Here is a 9,331-nt window from a genome sequence, read left to right as displayed (position 1 = left end):
GAATTATATCTCAACAAAGCTATTTTATTTGTATTATTACACAATGAATATCATTTATTAAGTGTATCACATATAAATGTATATTGATAATATAAATATATATAAGTATAGATTAAGTATATATATGTAATGTGTAAATATATATTAAGTAAATGATGCTTGGTGAATATTATATAAAAACACTCTCTTGAAATAGCAGACTGATAACTTCTCAGACCTATGTATCAAATGGTAAAGAAGAATGAATGCACAGCTCTGAGGGTCTGGGGTAGAGCTTAAGCCACTGGAACATTTTTCTCAGAAGCTTCATATTTTAGTTACAAAATTCCAGCACATTTTGCCTTCCACTTCAAAATATGGCCATGTTAATTTTAATATAAAAAATTATTTTCTCCAAATCCATGATAAAAGCAGATATAAAGCTCTGTGTACAAGATGGGAGTACACGAGGGGGTGGGGGAAACAGAAATGCATAGGTCTGGAGAGAAAAAAGACTAGAAGGAAATATGCCAATGTATTAGCAGTGGTTATCTCCAGGTTGTGGAATTGCAATCTTTTAAAGCTTCCTGACACCTTTTTTCCTTTTCCATATTCACAGTGGATGTTGCATAATATTAAAGAATAAACATTTTTTTTTTAGTCCAACAGATGACACCCGGGAGGGAAGACATCAGGCAATGTTTTTCTGGGGATGCTTGGCCTGGCCCTCCCTCTGGTGGGAGCACACTCACACCCCTGGGATCAGAGCTGGGCCGAGTGGAATAACACATGCCGTCATGGAGGCTCCCGGCATCCCTTGCTTTCTGCAGGTGCTGGCGGAGAATGTGGACTTCTTTCCAGAGGAGAGATGAGACCAGAAGCTTTGCAAAGTTCTGGGAATAAAGACAAGCAAGATCAGCATTATGTGACAACAGCTGGAGGAAGTAAATAGGGACCCGATGTCAGGGACAGAGCTCTGAACTGGGTGGATGCCAGGAGACAGATGTGAGTTCGAGCTCCTGCTCTGCCTCCAACAGGCTGGATGACCTTAGTCAAGCAAGTCACCATCTCTCTCCAGGCCTCAGTTTCCCCCACTTTAAAATGAGGCCACTGGGTCCTAGTTCTGATGGTTTGTGATTCTGTGGTCTCACATCTGCCATCTCTCCTTCTACCATCCATGTAACAAACAACTGGAAGCTCTTCCTACTGACAGCCCAGTACAGCCCCTGCCCCAGGAATCTCGAGGGCCATTCTGCCCGCAAAGGCAATCTCTAAATTGAGTGACACTTTTCAATCCACCTAATTGAAGAAGACTTTCCAAAGAAGGCAGTGTGAGCAAATGGCATCCCCACCCTCTGCACCCCTGAACCTGGTCAAGCGTGAGGATATTTCTTGAGCATCAACCAGCGCTGGTTCTGTGCCAGTGAGTAAGACACACACTGTCCTGTTTTCTCGGAGCATATAGGATCAACCATAACTACCAATTACAGACCCTGTCTCCTGCTCCAGAGGGGGATTCACGTACAATACTTTCTTTTTTTTTTTTTTTTTGCGGTATGCGGGCCTCTCACCGTTGTGGCCTCTCCCGTTGCGGAGCACAGGCTCCGGACGCACAGGCTCAGCGGCCATGGCACATGGGCCCAGCCACTCCGCGGCATGTGGGATCTTCCCGGACCGGGGCACGAACCCGTGTCCCCTGCATCGGCAGGCGGACTCTCAACCACTGCGCCACCAGGGAAGCCCACAATACTTTCTTAATAAGCTTTCACATCAACACTTGGAGGCTGATCCCATTATTCACATTGTACAGGTAAGAAAACTGAGGCCAGAGAAGTGAAGTGCTCAGCCCAAGGTCACAGATCAAACAAATGGTAAAACCAAGGTTCCAACCCTGGTCAGTTATACGTCCAAGGTACCTGTGATTTATCAGTGGTTTTTCTTTAATTGAAGTATAGTTGATTTACAATGTTGTGTTAATTTCTGCTGTACAGCAAGTGATTCAGTTATACATATATATATTCTTTTTCATATTCTTTTCCGTTATAGTTTGTCATAGGATATTGAATGTAGTTCTCTGTGCTATATAATAGGACCTTATTGTTTATCCATCCTATATATAATAGTTTGCATCCGCTAATCCCAAACTCCCAATCCATCCCTCCTCCAACCCCTCTCCAGATTTAGCAGCCACAAGTCTGTTCCCTATATCTGTCGGTGGTTCTTAACTTTACTGTTTAGGCAGAACAAAAGACCCTAAGACCCACCTGATCTCGACCTTGGTAATGTCGTAAGAAAGACCTGGAGAAAAACAGAATCAGTTACAATAAACTTGACGCTGAAGCATCAGACTTGCTATTGACTTTATAAGAGCAAGCTATGAGCTCGTACAAATGAATTTACATGATAAAAAATACCCGATAATATGAAAAAGACACAAAATACATATGGAATCACAACATGAGGAAATTATTTTTTCCAATTCTCTTTCAACCCTTCTAATTACACCTAGGAAAAAGTCTCCATTTGGTGCTAACAGGTCTTCAACATCTTCTCCAACACTTGCCAATTTCCCTCTATAACAAAGAAAGAGCAGGCTTCAGGCTCAGAGCCCACAGGCAACAGTATCCAGCTAACATTTAATAATATTGTTTTATTGTTTATGGGGGGGCGGCGATATTTTATGGTTACCTCCTATTCAAGGAAAGTGATAACTGGTTTTCTATTTACTGTGGTCATATAAATTTTCCTTTTGAGCTACATTTACTGATTTTTTAAAGAATAACTTTACTCACATTTTTTAATGAGTAGGTTTAAAGAAAAATATTAAATTCATGACACCATAGAGGTGGTATACAAGCAGGGCAAAAATAAAAAAGGTGGCATTGGAACAATTGAGGCTTGAGAAACACTGCCCCATGAAATTAAAAATAACCCAGCCATGTAATTTTATTGTCCTGAAAGTATATTGCAAGTTACCTAAATAGCACAAATTCACAGTAGCCCATCACGATTAAAGCAGATTTTTGAGGGCTTACGTATGCAGTTTCTGTAGCAACAGAGATATAACTGAATCATATTCAAACCACTAGACCTATGTGCCTGAAAATCTAATTATTGGAAAATTGTAGACCTAAGAAACACAGCTATGCCTCACTGCACGCCACAGGTTTGACCGAACACCTCATGGTAATTGGGTAAGCCCCATCTACATAGAAGCCATGTGGAAAGGAAGAACCCTCCCCCCCAACTGTGGCACCCTCCACCACCTGTGTATGTGGAATTACATTTATTCATTCACTCACTCATTCAGTCATTCAACCATTCATTGCAATGTTTACCTAGCCCCTGTGATATGCACTGGAAATACAAGGAAGGACTGCAGCGAGCCTCCAGTCCAGAAGGGGGCGCCAGACATGAAGCCCAACTTCACATGCCTGAGCGCCTAACTGCCAAGTGGGCTCTGAAAAGCACATCGTCCTTTGAAAACAAGTAACAAAGGAACTTGCCTACCCTATGGGTAGTCAGGGAAGGCTTCCTGGAGGTAGTGACCATCAAGTTGCAACCTAAAGAAGGAATAGGAGTTAACTACGGGAGGTGGGAGAAGAGAGGGATAAAAGGGCAGGTGTGTCCATGTACGTGGAAGAGCTTTCAGGTCCCACGTGCCCCTCCCAAAGTGAGCATCTCACCCTGGTGCCATCACCCAAGCGTGATCCTTGGATTCAAAGATACGTATTTCATGTCTTGAGCCTAAATGCAAGCCAGCAAGCGTATCTGTTCTTCAGTGGGGAAACGGCTATCCAATCCCAACACTGAGGAAAAACGGAGAGATGGTGAGTGGGTCTCCAACACCAGCCTCACTGTGGGATTTGAAAGAGTGATTCTGACCACTCAGAACTTTTGTCTTAGGCAACAACATGGTGGATCTCAGCCAGGGCTGCACTTGGAACTCTGGGAAGTTTTCAAGTCTGCAAGCCAGGCCAGGCTCAGGCACAACCAAGCCATGCCCAGGCAATTAAGTTAGACTCCCTGGGGGTGGGGTCTGGTGACCAGTAAAGTGTAAAGCTCCCCAGAGGAGTCCAACTTGTGGCCCAGGCTCAGAACCACATAGGGAACCTAGCCTTATGGGGGATTCAAATCTAGAAAAACTTACTGAGTACCTACCACGCACCAGACGCTGGGCAGGGGGCAGGATGGAGGGTGGTGGATGGTGAGAATCAAATACCCTGTCATTTAAGAATCACTATGGGGACTTCCCTAGTGGCGCAGTGGTTAAGAATCCGCCTGCCAATGCAGGGGACACGGTTTCAAGCCCTGGTCTGGGAAGATCCCACATGCTGCAGAGCAACTAAGCCCGTGCACCACAACTACTGAGCCTGCGTGCCACAACTACTGAAGCCCAAGCACCTAGAGCCCGTGCTTCGCGACAAGGGAAGCCACCGCAATGAGAAGTCCATTCACCGCAAAGAAGAGTAGCCCCCTAGAGAAAGCCCACGTGCAGCAACGAAGACCCCATGCAGCCATAAATAAATAAATAAAATTTTTTTTTTTTAAAAAACAGCCTTGGGGGGCCTCCCTGGTGGCGCAGTGGTTGAGAGTCCGCCTGCCGATGCAGGGGATACGGGTTCGTGCCCCGGTCTGGGAGGATCCCATATGCCGCGGAGCGGCTGGGCCCGTGAGCCATGGCCGCTGGGCCTGCGCATCCGGAGCCTGTGCTCCGCAACGGGAGAGGCCACAACAGTGAGAGGCCCGCATACCGCAAAAAGAAAAAAAAAAAAAAAAAAAAAAAAAAAAAAAAAAACAGCCTTGGAGGCTCTCCTGCTGCGAGCCCTTGTTTCTAATTAATCACCCGTCCTTGGCAAATCAATTGTGCCTGTTTCACAAGCAGTACTCCAAGGGCGAGAGGTGGGGTGGGAGCTGGAGCAGAGGTCATTGGAGCTGACTCCCAGGGTAGTGAAGTCGTGGGGAGGGGACAGTGGAGTCAGCCCTGACCTATTCAGCAGGGCCAGAAAGGAATGGATCAGGGGACAGGAATGCTTGCAGAGGCCAGGCTGGTCATAGGACTCAGTGGACTGGAGGGGTGGGGGGATGGGGGGTTAGGAGAGACCGCCCTGGGGATTAGGGCCAAGTGGACACTGTACCACCCAGTAGGTTGGCAGCTACTCAGTTCCACTGCCAAGCAGAAATGTAGACCCATTTCTGCATTTCTGGAAGTTGTGCTAGGGCTTCCTTTTTGTTTTTGAAAATATGTTTTCTTTAAAGATGAAATCTCCTGGCTTATAGAAGTTGGCTCAAATTGTTTTGAAACATCCTGCCATCCATCCAAATATGTCTTGGAGCCACATATGGAGTGCAGACTGCCAGTGTGTAACCTCTGAGAGAGTGGACTGTAGGAATTATGTGGGAAATTAAATGGCCTGTGGGTGTGGATGTCCTCTTGGGGCTCAGAGCAGGAGAACGTGGGTGGACAACTTCCAGAACACAAGGGAAGTACCCCGGAAGGCCTCTGGAAGTCACTGGGAGAGACATTGAGGGGAAAGTGAGGCCTGCAAGTAGGGACTGAATGCCCTTGTACTTTGAGAGTTATGGTCCCTGCAACCGCGTTTGCATTGCTCCATGTACGTCTGAGCAACTACTTATTGAGCACATACTATGTGCTGACACCATGCCAAGTGCTTTATGTGTATTTACTCATTTAATCCTCAACAACCTCCCTGTGAGGTGGGTGTGACTATTAGCCCCACTTTACAGATAAGGAAACTGAGGTTCCATTAAGTGACTTACCCAAGTCACACAGCTAGTAAGTGGTAGAGCCAGGATTCAGACCCGGACAGTCTGGTTCTAGAATCCATTCTCTTAACTATAGGCAGCCCTGCCTATCCTAAGTCCCAAAGAGCCTTGGGCAGAGCTCCGCACACAGTAAGTGCTCAGAAAATGTCTGTTTCATTGAACAGAGTCTCTGGGAATTAGACCTACTAGAATCCAATGCTATTATTTCGACCAATTTTGTGTTCCTATTTCAAGAACTGGTTTGTGGTTTCTGCTGGGATGGGGTCCTTGCCCAGGTGATGGTGTGAAATCACCCAGGCACGGTCTGTAAAGACAAGGAATACCCGTCCTCCCCTCCAACTGTCCACGCCTGACTCTGCAGCCTCTTGCTTCTAGTATGTCTCCAGCCTGGCCACCCTACTCCAGCTCTCAGGCTCTGCCTCCCTCCTGGGCTACGACTTCAACTTCCAGATCCATTTCAGACGTATCCCTAGAAGTCTGTCTTAGCACTGGAGCCTTCTGAGTCGCTTTTCTGGCAGTGGCATTTATCTAAAAGAGGAGGAGGGGGTCGTCGGCACAAGGCTAAGCATTGTGGGGGCTGTTGAAGCCTTTTAAAATTTCCCTTTGGGACATTTAAAGCCCTCAGATGGAAATTTTCACTGTCTGGAAGGCAGTGTCCACCCGTGGGAATTCCAGTTCCCCACCTGCTGCTCATTACCGTACGGGAAACGCATAAAATAGGACAGGCTGCGCAGCAATGCAGCTGCTGTTGCAGAAATTGGCCACTGAGCCCAAATGCAGGCTTTCCTTTTTAATTGAAGTGTAGTTGATTTACAATGTTGTGTTAATTACTGCTGTACAGCAAAGTGATTCAGTTATACATATGTGTGTATATATATATATTCTTTTCCATTATGATTTACCATAGGATATGGAATATAGTTCCCTGTGCTATACAGTAGGACCTTGGTGTTTACCCATCCTATATATAAAAGCTTAACATCTGCTAATCCCAACCTCCCACTCCAGCCCTCCCCCAACTCCCACCCCCTTGGTAACCACCAGTCTGTTCTCTATGTCTGTGATTCTGTTTCATAGATAGGTTCATTTGTGTCATATCTTTTATTTTATTTCATTTTTTTGACTGCACTGTGCAGCTTGCAGGATCTTAGTTCCCCAGCCAGGGATCGAAACCAGGACCCCGGCAGTGAAAGCACCAAGGCCTAATCACTGGGCCACCAGGAAATTCCCTGTGTCGTATTTTAGATTCCACATATAAGTGATATCATTTGGTATTTGTCTTTCTCTTTCTGACTTACTTCACTTAGTATGATGATCTCTAGTTGCATCCTTGTTGCTGCAAATGTCATTCTTTCTTTTTTATGGCTGAGTGGTATTTCCTTGTATATATGTACCACATCTTCTTTATCCATTCATCTATTGATGGACACTTACGTTGTTTCCATGTCTTGACTATTGTGAACAGTGCTGCTGTGTACATAGGGGTGCACGTATCTTTTTGAATTAGGGTTTTGTCTGGATATATGCCAAGGAATGAGATTGCTGGATTATATGGTAATTCTATTTTTAGTTTTCTGAGGCTAAAGTTTTTCCACAGTGGCTGCACCAACTTACATTCCCACCAACAGTGTAGAAGTGTTCCCTTTTCGCCACACCCTCTCCAGCACCAAATGCAGGCTTTTAAATCACATAGTTCTAGTTCCAGATCTGCTGATAAACGTTCATTCATTTATTCATTCACTCATTCATTCATTCAACAAATATTTTTGGCACCTGTTATATTCTAAGCACTGAGGTGGTTGCTAAGGAAACTGTGCAAAACCAACGGGTCTTGGTGAAATTTACAGTCAGGAGGTCAGATGTCTTCTCTAAACATCAGCTTCTTTTTCTGTAAGGTCGGGGTGCTGATGAAGATGTAAGTCCCCCTCAAAAGTCCTTTTCCTCCACGGTGCAGCTAATCCCTACCTCTAGGAGAAGGGTATCCTGGTGCCACAAAAGGAGCACTGGAAAAAGGGTCAGGATGCAGCCTTCTGGCTCAATGCTCCTGCTTAGGTCACTTCCCCACCCTGGCCCTCAGTTACTTCATCAATAAAATGAGAGGGCTGGACTGTGTGATTTTTAAGAGCTTGTCTTTCTCTAACCATCTGTGATTCTCCGATTCAAATATTCATGATTCTAGCATGAGACTAGCCTATGACTCCAGGAATGGACCTTCTCCTGTTCTGGGAGCAAATCTCCTTCTGGGATGCTTTTCATCATGATGGCGTCAGAAAGGGACTCATGAAGTGAGCATGAAGGGCCGTGGGGCGCCTCCTAGGAGCTGCTCTCCCAGGATCCCCAGAATCACTATTTATCTTCCCCGTCATGCTCTTATTCTCTGAAAATTTAATGGCACAACCATAAGCTGCCTGAAGACCGTAGCTGACCCGTCACCAATAAATCAGAAACTCCCGGTGATGCGTTTGAATAAATGATAGCCCCTCTGATCAGTGCGCAGGGGAGCTGGGGCTGTTTAACATACCTTGGGAGAGAGCTCAACCCGCACTCTGCTGGGGTGGGAGTCTAAGAAGTCAGGGAGTGTGGTGAGCAGATCAAGAGACCCCTGGAGTCATCCCTGGGTATTTGGACAGAACCAGACCCAAGCTCTCTCAGTCACGGCTCGCTCTACCTTGCCTGAAAGAAAAACATCCCCCAGAGGGAGGGAAAAAAAGTCCCAGGGTGTGTGGTCAGGCCACTCAAGGTAGCTGTTCTCTTGCCCTCTGTATGTCCCCTGATGACCAGCCCCTGCTTCACCTGCGCCTGCTCACGTGACCGTACCTGCCCCACCAGCCCCCAGCTAGTGATTGTCCTAATCCTTAGCCCAGAGCGACTCCACCTGCTAGTTTATTAAAGGGAAACACCTGGCCTCGTGATGGTCGTTAACCTGAGGGCCGTGAGGGGCGTGCCCAAGCTGCTGGTTTCCCGGGTAACTGATGAGCCCACGTGATGGCGGTTCCCTGTATAAATGGCAGCCTCCCTCCCCCCGCTCCCCGTGGTGAAAAGAGTGCCGCCATGTACTGCTCGCTGTCTGCTGCGAACGGTGGGGTGTCGCTCCAAGACCTTGCTTCAGACGTGTAAGACCCCCGTCCAACAAACCACTGACGTCCCTGTCACGGTCTCCAGGCTCTTTCTTCGGTTTCGAGACTGGGCCAAGGCTCGTGGGCCCAGGGGGTGCAGCCCAACATGGGATTATGGAAAGACATCAATTTAGAAACCTCAATTACAATCCCAGCTCCTCTCAGAATCCGCTGCTTGGCCAGTTTATTCATCTAGAAACTGGGGGTCCCAGTAAACAAAGACGTGTGCTACTCTTGACCTTGCACGTCTCAGTGGTAACCACTGACCGGCCCCATTTTATACAGAAGAGGAAATAGAGGCTCAGAAAGATGAAGTCTCACAGCAAATCGGGATTCAGGCAAATGCCCGAGCCCCCGACGCCATTGTCTCCCACCATGGGAGCCCTGGGAACTCTTTGGCTGCCTTTTCACTTTTGGGGGCTGAAGCCCCTGGGAAGTCCCAGCTGCAC

Source organism: Mesoplodon bidens (genome assembly GCF_964165515.1).
Source record: "Mesoplodon bidens genome assembly, chromosome: 13".
Classification (NCBI taxonomy): Eukaryota; Metazoa; Chordata; class Mammalia; order Artiodactyla; family Ziphiidae; genus Mesoplodon; species Mesoplodon bidens.
Note: the sequence above shows the minus strand (reverse complement) of the source record.